Below are 10,460 nucleotides of genomic sequence, written 5' to 3' on the forward strand. Positions count from 1 at the left end.
TATGACAATGCATTGACAAGAGTAAACTCGTGCTTGTCATAAGTATCAACGAGTTAAACCTACTTATCATGCATAAGTGCCTATCATGTTTGTTATATGGTATGAGACTCACCATTCCATCTTATTTACATCTCATATAAATAACTTGGGAACAAACATGATTACAATCTTTCTGGATAAGTCATGTCCTTATTATGAAGTATCCTTAATTGTGAACCGATTTATGATACTTTGTGCTAGAAATACTGTCACTCATATTCTTAACAACTAAAGAATAGAATTTCTAACAAAATATTAATGGACCTTTTCTATTACACATAAATATGTTATGTAAACGGAAAAATGAAAATGTCTTTTTATTAATAAAATATGTATAAGATATATACTAAATGATATGCTCTAGGGCATACTACTAACAAAGGTAGCTCAATAAGGTCTGTTAAAAACTCACATGAATCCTCAAGGGACAACCTCTATAGAACTTGTTTACCATCACACTATGGCCTAAATGGTTAGTAACTAGGATGTCCTGCTTAATAGTTTCAACCTTTAAACCCCTCTCTTCTAGAATGGTCGTGCATATGTAAGAATGAGTTGAGCACAGGTCTATCAATGCATACTCTGAAGTCAAAGAGAGAGAATATACCAACTATAATGCTCAGGTGCATCCTACTCCTCTCTGGCCCAAATGGCATATGCATGTGCTGGCACTCGTGTATCTAACCTCTCCACTATCTCAGATGTAGGCTTCATAGTGCCCCTTACTGCCTCAGATCTCTCGGGCTTCCTACCCCTCTAATCAGTAGGAGCTCATCTTTTTGTCTGTGCTGATGGAATAGTCCTCCTAGGACAGTCCCTCTAGAAGTGATGCATGGCTCCACATCTATAGCAAGCTCTAGTCAATCCTCAGCATTCACCTCTATACCTCCTCCCATAATGTGTGCACACTACTGGGGCGGGACCTCTCACTGCTGGTCCTAGTATGCTAGCCACTGATGTAACACCTCTTACCGTCTCTGATATGGCCAAGCAAGTTATGCCACTCGATTGTGTGGAACACCAATTCATGTTTCAATTTCAATTAATCCCTTTTAATTCATTTATTTATAATTTTTGATAAATCTAAATTTTTCCACAAATTTTATAGAAAATCAGATCTGGCTATAAGTGGAAAAACAATTCTTTTGAACACATTAAAAACACTCCCAATAATATCATCACCTTATTCTCAATCAACCTCCAATATATTCTCAACAATTTCTCTATTCACTTCAGTATCTAAAAATTTAATTAAATTCAAACCACAGTCAACTCAATGAAAAATGCTCAATTTATTACTGAACATATTTCATAGATACTTATATCAAAAGCTTTATTACATGAATTTATAATATACATTACAGAAGGTTACAAAATAAAAAATATCAAAATATCAAAATATTAAAGTGGCCTAATGTCCTACCAAATGCAACTGCAATGTGAGGTGACTCTGAACTCGAGTGCGGATATGAAGCTCACCTGTATGAGGCTGCTGGACTCCCCGGCTATGTCTCGATACTGCAGCGTGGCAAAGCGGCGCTAAGCAATTCTGCAAGTGGTGACAATATAAAATAAAATAAAATAAAATAAAATAAAATAAAACATGTGTGCAAAATGTATGTTTACATTTTTGGGTGGACTAAATTTCAAATATTTATTGCAATATTATTGATTAAAGTTTGGTAAGATTTATTAATCTTGCCGAGTAACCTACACTAGTTGATTGGACTGGATAAACGGGTAAATTGGTACTAGGTACTAAGTACCTCGGACCATCACACCATCGGTCACATTGTGTCTCGGTGTGCAGCAGCGACTAATAGTGTGATAATTATCGAGATTAAACCGAGTATAACAACTCAATATCATAGCCAAAGGCTATTATGTCATAGAATGGCATGGGAAGCCATGAAATCAGAATGGCATGAAACCATATGCAGTACTGCTAACAGAACCCTATTGGCATGCCAACCTATCCAAACCAATCACATTAGGCCTACTAGGGCATTTAACACTTTTAATTTGTGTAATTCTTTGAAATTGAAATTTTTATGACTACTATTCATTTTATTAGTCAGCAAAATGTTGACTTTTGCATTGAAAATAGGTAATTTAGTTTAAATATCATCAACATACCACATTTTGCATTTTAAACTTGATGGTATTGGTTGCCAATACCATCTCGAAACAATATGAATTGGACAGAATTTTCAGTTTTCAAGCTTTGGGTTTACTGTTCCATTAGTTACTGTTGCAGTGGGAATTTGGAAAAATGATAAACATGAAAGTTGTTCCTTATTTTGTCTAGTTGAATTTCTTTTTTTGAATCACTCCATTTGGAGTTTTGTAGCTCAAGTTATGGCCTAAAAACCATAACTGGCCGGATTGGACAGATTCCAAAATTCTGGGTAAAATTGTTTCTGCCAGATTTGGTAACTCAAGTTTGGTTGGCAATTTGACTAGGTTATGGTCATAATTTGGGTCAGGTTTCTTCATGAAAGTTGTTGGTATATATCTCAACTTGTTGCTGGTAAAATTTCAGGTCAATTGGACCTTGCTACATTGAGTTATGGCCAAATGACCAAATACTGTTCATTTGGTCATTTTGCCCAGGCAGATTGCAGGTCACCCAGATTAGGGCAAACTTTTGGTCAATTTGGTTTGGTCTTATGGGCATGGTTTCTTCACCAAAGTTGTGCCATTTTGTGTCTAGTTTCATGTCCAATTGGCCAAACACCAATTGAACCTCTATAATTCAAGTTATGGCTGTCCAAACAGGCTGGACTCACATCCCAACCTACAGGTCACACAAGGCAGCCACTCCAACCTCAAATCCCACAACTCAATTCACTTCATTTTTTATTCAAACCAAACCAAATGGTCACTAATTGACCATTAAAACCTACCTCCATCATCACAAGATTAAAGTCTCATTCTTCAACCCAAACCCTAACTCAACATTTCAAAACCATGCATTATCATTGCATTTAACAATTCACTTATGAGATACTCATTAAGGGCAGCCATACTAGCATGTTAACTCCCCAAAAATCATCAACATATTACCCTAACCATGGCTGCCAAAATTTAGGGTTAGCATACCAATGGTGTTTCATCAAATTTCTTTGTCATTTACACATATTTATAGTTCTTAAACATGAAATTAAAATGAAATTCAAGGTTTAGGTCACTAACCTCTTATGGAATGAATTTCAAACTTATCAAAGCTCCTCCTTTCTTCTTCCTTTTGCTGTATTTAGCTTTCCCAAAGTGTAGAAATAATTTTTTGTGAAGACCAAGATGAGTTTCAAGGAGGTTTAATGGGTTATCTCAAGCTTTCCTAAGCTCCCATGGAAGCTTCTCTTCTCTTTCCCTTTCTCTTTCTCTAATATTCCCGTTGGTTTGGAAAGAAAATGGTTGCTGGAATTTTCCTCTTTATTTTCCAGCCCATTTGGTCTCTTTTAAACAAGTTCATGCCATGTGTCAACATTTGGTTGGGTGGAGGCACACTAATGACATCATATGATGTCATAAATTTCCATTTAATTCATTTTTTTTCTTTTCTTTTCTACTCATTTTCAATTTAATTTTTAGCAATATTTATTCACATTTTATGTCATAATAATTATTTACTTAACTGGACAAGTCAGCCAAAAATCACCTCTGAAGGCGAAATGACCAAAATGCCCTCCGTTTGGCTTAACAGACCAAAATTGTCTGTATCGATTGAAAATTTTTTCTAAATATTTTCTTGGCATTCTAATGCCATAGGAACCTCAATGACCCTTCTCTGGAGTCCCAAAAATTATTTTATGAATTTTTCCCCGGGTCTAGGGCTCCTAGTTGCGAGAACCGCAACTTCTCACTAGGTTACCCATCGCTAGGGCACCGGCTCATTTAACTTGGTTGTATTTTATTTCTAAAATTTTTCCTAAATTTTTTTTATTAATATTTGAGTTAATTTTGGTTCCTCACTTTAGTTTAAATATTTTTCCGGACGTTCTAAGCATGGGACCGACAGATCACCAAGCAGTAGAATGTACGTAGTTGCTACCGGGAGGGTGTTAAAACTGATAATACCAGTTGGCCTCTCCTATATGTGGACCTGGACCCCTGTCCATGACTCTAAATCAATGCATGACTAGACTGCCCTATGAACCTCTTACTGGCTATTAATGTGGAGCTAGACTAGCCAAAGCCTTTCTTCTTTGTTCATCCCTCTTACATTGCGCATTAGCTCAAACTCTTTCCACATTCATAATTCTTTGCCACAAGTGGGTGAAATCGGTATGTTCTGATTGCAATGATATGAAGTTGGATACTATCATTGAGGCCTTCCTCAAACCTCCTGCATCTCTCTGCCTCTATAGGAACAATCTCCATGGCATACTTACTTAGCCGAATAAATTTATGCTCATATTCCGCCACTGTCATCTGCCTTTGCCTCAGAGCAATAAACTCTCTCCTCCTATCCTCCAAATAAATCTGATTGATATACTTCTTTGAAACTCTACAGAAAGAATTCCCATGTCACCACATCTGATTGCCCTACCCTGGTTACTGTGTCCCACCAATGGTAGGCATCCTCCCACAGTGGTGAGATTGCACACTTCAAACTTTACTCTTGTGTGCAATGCAGTTGCTGGAGAACTCTCTCGGTCCTCTCCAACCAATATATGGTAGCAGCTGGGTCATCCTTCCTCTTTCCTCTAAAGTTCACAGCCCCATACTTTCAGAGCTTTCTCAATGGCGATTTCTGTGTAGGCTGTGTCTGAACTCCCGTCACTTGTATAAAGAGATCAGCCATCTGATGAAAGAACTGCTGCTGAGGTTCTGTAGGCTAATTAGCTACTGATGCTACAGAATCCCTTGCACCTTTTACATTATTGCTCTCTGGGGCATGACTCTCCGCTTCTCTTCAATAGCTCGAGGAGTATCGGAGTCCATTCTACTAACCTACAATAGACAGGAGAATAGATCTGTATTAGTGTCACTTTAACTCTTAATGATTATACTGCATGACTTGCACTCTATGTCCTTCTACCTATCTGGGCCTAGGAACGCCTAAACCTTACTCTGATACCACTAAATGTAACACCCTCTTACCCAGTCTACAGTGTAGCCGAGTAAAGGAATGCCACATCCTGTGTCAAAGCACTTAATCTCATTTTTATTTCATTTAAATTCAATTTAATTTCATCATAATTTAATTAAGTAACTTTTTGAATGGAAACTGCCAAAGTTTCTCCTGTATTTTCGACATTTGACCTGTTAAAGAATTGACCTACTCAAATCATCTATATTGGAAAGTATCAAGTCTTTATCAATTTCAACAACACAATTCATATTTCTCATCTATTCACATCCATGTCTATACATAACTTTTCTTCATTTCATTGATTTACAAATTTGTACACATTTATCATACAATAAAAAAAAATAGTTATATCTTTGCTTATCCATAATGTACATAGTCATGCACTACTGTGGGCCAAAAATCTATACGAAAATGATGTGCTGAGGTAACGAAAACTACTACTACAGATCCAATGACAATTCCTATCCAAATCGATTGGATCTTATCTTCTGAACCTGCGTGAGGAGAAATCGTCGTGCTAAGCATTTCTATTTGATGGTGCACTAACATAATAAAAATACCATATACAAAACAAAAGTAATTTCATGCTTATATGAAGTAGGGAAATACTCATTTAAAAATTCATAAATCACTTTAAAAAGAATGTAGAGTTTATAACATCAAATCTTTGTTGTCATTTTACAATATTTTTATCATATTTTATTTGGAATTGTTCTCTTTATGATCACAACTAGGAGCTTACTCTAGTACTTGTAGTAACCTATGACAGACGGCATATAGATTGGATAGTGAGACTCATGACACTGACCACTCAGTGGCTTTGGCTGATTTAGCACTGGCTTTCATTGTTGGTACTGACCAATCGGTGGCTCTGACTAATATAACACTAATTTTCATTCTCGACACTGACCACTCAGTGGCTCTGACCAGTATAACATTGATTTTCATTTCAGTACTGACCATCCCATTGTCTAGGCTCACTTGGCTCATCTTTCATAATTTCTAGATTTGATACCTCAAATTCTTTAATAGATTTGGTCAAGGTACAGTAGAGATTAGGCCATACTTTCTTCATAAGAATTATAGCTCTATATCTTATGTTCATTTTGGCTTTTGAATCATTTAATTTGCATTTGCGTAGCAGAGCTATAGTCATTTTCAAAAAGCTGTTAGTGACCCAATCTCGGTCTTGGTCACTTCGAGAATCCAGTGATTTTTGGACTCACTTTATCAAGCAAATTTGGATAGGTTCTGATCATAATTTAGCCTTATGATCTTCATATGAATTGTTCCCCTGTGTTTCAAGATTACAAAAGTTTAAGAATTAGTCAATTTGGAGTTTTATAGAGTGAGTTATGCTCAATTTAGTGCGTACTGTTCATTTGGTCATTTTTCAGAGTTCCAAAAGTTGCATTTCCAAATTCTAGCCCTACTTTAAGCATCTTCCAATCTGTTTCAAGTCAAGTATTCTCTATAAAAATGGTTCCTTTATGTCTTAGCTTTCTAACAAGGTAAAATTTACCTCATTTGGACTTATATGCAGTGAGTTATGTTTAAATAAACATGACAAGTTCAGGGGCACTACTAAACTAATTGCAGGACAAGTTCTAGACAGTTTTTACAGCCCAAATTTGAACAAGTTACAATCAAAATTTGTCATTTTGTTCCTCAAGAAAGTTATTCCTTTATGTCTTAGCTTTTCAACAAATTAAGAATCATATCATTTGGAGTTTCTTAGAGTAAGTTATACCCATTTAATCCAGACTGTTTAGGGTGCCCTGCATCTAAGTTTTAGGTTTAGTGACTCAACTTCTAGCAATTATTTCAAGTATCTACACACAAAATTTGGGTAACTAGTCTGCATGAAATTTTTAGTATATTGTCTTATCTTTAATCTTCCATTGGTTTCACATCAATTAGAGTTATGTAGCTCAAGTTATGAGTTTTTAACTCCACTAGACTCAAGATGTCAGTTGACACTTAATACTAAACATTAATCCACTTAATTTCCTCACCAAATCACTAATGATTCTCAATAAATACACATCAAATAATCATAATACAAGCATAATAACATTAATTAGGCTTCATATGAAGAAAACCTTAATTGTATGAAACTCTAACTGAATTGGTAATAACCATCAAGTTTAAAGGAATTCTTAGCACTAACCTTGGTTTACAAGTCTCAATCACTCTTAATAAACCTTCAATCACCAACAACTTTAATTCTCCTTCTTGGTCTCCCCAAACCAAAATTCCTTCTTCCCAAATCTTCCAAAATTTCTTTTACTTCTTGCTTGCTCTCTTCAAATTAGGGTTTAATTCAAGGTTTTCTCTCAATTTTCCTTGAAAATTATGGAGGAATTTATGGGATTCAAGCTTGGAATGAAGCTTTCTGATACACTTATATTATATAGATATTTTTAAGTATATTTGTACAGCATTTCATAACATTTAGATAGGTAATTTCATACATAATCATCAAATTCATTGACTTTTATAAATTTCATCACTCTATCTTTGAATTCTATGTTTTCTGCTTATTTTTAGGTGTTTTGAAGGAGTTCCAAAGCATAGGAATGAAGAAGGAGGCTCGGAAAAAACTCAAGAAGCAAAGCATTGTTGCTGATACATGGTACACGGGTCATGTAAACACAACACAGACTCGTGTAACCTTACGCGGAAGAAAACCAAAGAAGTCGAGAAAAGAAACACGACATAGGTCGTGTAACACGACCCAGTGTAACCAGGAGATCAGTGTAAGTTTACGCACAGCAAAGCTCGAAGAATTCCCGGAAGAACAACGAACACGAACAGTGTAATTGGACCGTGTAACTAGGCGAGGCGTGTAACCTTACGCTCAGACACAAGATTCAACCTTCTAGCTCCGATAAGTTACGGCCTTAGGCGTGTATGGCATATGGGCGTGTATCGGTAGATAGCGATTTCCTTATTAGGTTCCAACCTCGGTTTCTGAGAGAGAATAGACTCCTTATGCCTTAGGGATTCCAAAACTAACCTAAAACATTCAATATAAATAAAGCGTGAAAACAGAAAAGAGAGCTTGGCATTAGCATTTCCACATACATCTTCATTATTCTCTCCTAGTCGTCTCAAAGAATAGCGCATCGACATCAAAGAGGAGTTTTCAACCAGTTTCGCAAGTTCAAAGTGCAGATTCTCTTTGGTTCTTTTGTTATATTTCTCTAATTTGCTTTTATGTTCTTTTATTTTATTATTATTATATTTGCTAAACTCACCATGAATGAGTAATTTCTTTATTCTAGAATTAGGAGAGTAACACTTATAATCATTGTTATGGAATGGATATTGAGTTTCATCTATTGGATTTGGGTTTTGTTCTTTGATTTAATATTCTGTATTCTTAATGCATGCTACATGTTGTTACCTACTTAGACATGATAGAAGATACTAATTGAAGAACTAAAAGGTGAAGATTGGTATTGGAAAATCAGAGTATTAAACTAAGAAATCTGACATAGAGATAAGCTGATGACCTTTGTGGAGTTCCATAATTAATCATAGATCTTAAAGGGTTTTTATTAGGACTAATCACCAACAAAAGTAGGGTTTAGCTCTAATTGAAACACACCTTAGGTGCCTTGAGAGAGGATCTAAGATATCTTAGGGTTGATTTACATCAAAGTAACGATCCTCAATCCAATGAATGAACGAGATTAAATCCATAATAAGGTTAAAGTGTGAAATCTTAATTCTAGAATTGTTTTAAATAGATTGGTTCATTTTAGGTTCGTTATCCTTCTAGTCTTTAACATTCAAAAAAAAAATCAAATTCACTGCCCCATTTTATTCGGTAGCCTGAACAGTTAAAATTGCTGTGTAGTTTGGTACTTGCTAATTAAATTCATCGTGGGACGATACTCTACTCACTATTTTATTACTTGTTAGCAATCCGTGCACTTGCGAGGTTGTAAAACTAGCAAACAAGTTTTTGGTGCAATTACTAGAGAATTTAACTTTAGTAATATTAGGCGATAGGCAATTTAGCTGATTTAGGCATTTGCATTTACTATTTAATTTTACTTGATATGTTTTTATTCTTTTATTTTCTCTCAGGTATTTGGTTTGGTGCATGAACAGAACAAAGCCAGAAGAAGAAGTTTTGGACTTGGATCTCGAAATAGATAGGACTCTAAGAACCATCGGAGAGAAAGGAAATGCCAAGAACAAGATCAAAAAATCTAGAAACTCAATCATGGCCGACAACAACAATAGGCTAAGACTCTTGAGGGACTATGGGGCTCCATTTATACAAGGATTCCAGCCCAGTGTTGCAAGACCCACAGTGAAGGCCAACAATTTTGAACTAAAACTGGTATGGCTCCAGATGATTCAATAGACCCAGTTTGAAGGTTCACTTTCAGAAGATCCACACTACCATCTCCAATGCTTTCTTGCTCTATGTAACACATTCAATATGAATGGAGTCTCTGATCAAGCTATAAGACTCAGAGCATTCCCATTTTCCCTTCGAGATAGAGCAAAGAAGTGGTTACTTTCTCAACCAGCTGGAACACTCATCACTTAGGAAGACCTCTCGCAAGCTTTTCTAGCAAGTTATTTCCCACCTGTAAAAACTGCAAAATTGAGGGTTGAACTCAACACCTTTAGGCAAAAGGAAGGTGAATCACTTTATGATGCATGGGAGAGATATAAAGACTTACAGAGAGAATGTCCACACCATGGCATAGAGGATTGGCTCCTAGTTCAGAATTTTTATAATGGGCTATTGCCCTCTACAAGAGAATCTGATGGATTCAAGCTGCAGAAGGTGATCGATGGAAAGCGATGAAGAAGCACTTGAACTTCTAGAGAGGGTCACTTATCACAACTATGAGTGGTCAAATGAAAGGAAAAATACAAGAAGAACAACAGGGATCTTGGAAGTGGATGCCCTAAGCATGAAAAATGCTCAGTTTGACCAGTTCACCAAAAGGCTTGATAAAATGCAAGCCAATGCTATAGGGATGAATAACCAACACTGCGACAAGCTGCGGATGAGGGTGCATGACTTGAGCAACAACTTCAATGAACCCTCTATGGAGCAATTTGAACTATGTGAATAATGGAGAAACTTCAACAAGAGACAGCTCAACAAACCATCCTCAAACAAATATAACACTGGATGGAGAAACCACACAAAGAACACTGTAAGGCAATAACCAAGACGAGTGGCAGGAAATTAGAGAAGCAACAATCAGAGAGAAAATCAACTGAACAAACCTCTGATGAATCGGCGGTAAGCAGAGGAAAAAGAATGGAGCGGGAAGAGGAAGCAAAG

At 36.2% G+C, this 10,460-nt stretch overlaps 1 non-coding gene across 1 annotated transcript; it reads right to left on the bottom strand.

Annotated features, from left to right (window-relative positions):
• Window positions 1–9,761: 9,761 nt before the first annotated feature.
• LOC131181138 (small nucleolar RNA R71) lies at window positions 9,762–9,868 on the bottom strand. Its single transcript, XR_009149766.1, has one exon. It is a non-coding gene; the product is annotated as a small nucleolar RNA R71 (small nucleolar RNA).
• Between the last annotated feature and the right edge of the window lie 592 nt (window positions 9,869–10,460).

Source organism: Hevea brasiliensis, chromosome 6 (genome assembly GCF_030052815.1).
Source record: "Hevea brasiliensis isolate MT/VB/25A 57/8 chromosome 6, ASM3005281v1, whole genome shotgun sequence".
In the NCBI taxonomy this organism is placed as follows: Eukaryota; Viridiplantae; Streptophyta; class Magnoliopsida; order Malpighiales; family Euphorbiaceae; genus Hevea; species Hevea brasiliensis.